Genomic DNA, 1562 nt, shown 5'->3' with positions numbered 1-1562 from the left:
AACTAATCACGGAAGTAATCAATTTAATTGTCAAAAGATTTGCTCAACAAAAGAAGACTTTCGGAGCAAATAACTAAATAACCAACCAAGATGATTAATTTAGTTCATAATGCTCAACATATAGCATCTTATGGAACAACCAACAAAGCCAATAAGAATAATCGACTTAGTTGTATCGTGCTCAACATATGGCACACAATGGAGCCTTCACGGTAATACATAACAAAATGGGTCAATGAAGATCAATACCGTGGAATACATACAAGGATCTATTCTATTTTCCATCATTATAAGCATAATGACATAATAGACTTTATCCTTGTCACACAAAAGATTTTATCCTATTTTCCATTAAATACATGACTGCATAGGCATAACTTTTGTAATTGTCAAAAGTCCATTCGTCCTTTCATCAATACGAATACCAATTCATGAACGACTTTACTTTTGACAGCATATGGGACCTTCAAGTTCACGGACGCAAACAATACATATCCCATAATCAAATTGCAATATCACAAAATCATAAAGATCAATACTGCAATAACATCATCCTCCAATTTTTTTTAGAATTTAGTACCAATAAACCTAAAAAATAACAAGAATATGAAAACAAAATAGCTATGTGTAGTCACAATCTTCGTCATTCAAAACGCTATTTATTCTTACAACTAATCCAAAAAGAAGACATACTAGGTAACTAAAATGGCTCAGTTTTCCTTGATGATTTCATACCTCTAAAATGGTCCATCAAAATAGGAGTCACTGATATGCTTGATCCTGTTGACTGTAGAGACATCATGTTCAAAAGTTAAAATGTTGACTATTCAACCAATAGTGCGAGCATAATGGCGAGCCTTTGCGCAGTCAAGGGTAACTTTCTTTTGATTCCCGATCAAGATATTCTGAGTACCAAGGATTTTTGCCTGTCCATCAATAAGCTGGTTTATCTGCAGTTGAAGGTTAGCAAGTTCGTTTTTTTACTTTATTTTGAACACGAAACAGATCCTTGACATATTCTCCAATCCAAGAGTTATACTTTTTTCTTTCAACCATCTTCTTTAAAATACAATCTTGACCAGAATCACATCCTTGGAGATCATCCTCAACCATAGCGTTAACTTCTTCTATGGGAACAGATTCCATAGAGTTCCTTTCTGAAGAATAAAGAAACACATATAAGACTTATATATGTTCGTGAGTACCCTAGTTGGGAACCCTAAAGTTCCTTGAGGAGACACAAACGTTCGTGGGCCAGCCAAAGAACAAATAGCCCAAAATAAGAAAATTGCATACCATGTTGCTTTCAAAGATTCTCTATCTCCAAAGGATCAAAGTAACAAAAGAAAGAAGTACTAACAACATTACAGCATAAGATATACAAGCTGGAGAAAAACAACACAATACTTGAGTATCTAACAAATCCTCATTCTTGTATCTCTCAATTTAAACACAAGAATAGACATGCTGCTACTAGGTAGCAGAGGGAGACATAGTCTCACCATAGGTTCTGAGAGAATAACGGTTATTTCCTCCAGGATATCTGAATTTAGCATTTCCTG

Source organism: Papaver somniferum, chromosome 5 (genome assembly GCF_003573695.1).
Source record: "Papaver somniferum cultivar HN1 chromosome 5, ASM357369v1, whole genome shotgun sequence".
Classification (NCBI taxonomy): Eukaryota; Viridiplantae; Streptophyta; class Magnoliopsida; order Ranunculales; family Papaveraceae; genus Papaver; species Papaver somniferum.
This window is presented reverse-complemented; position numbering follows the sequence as displayed.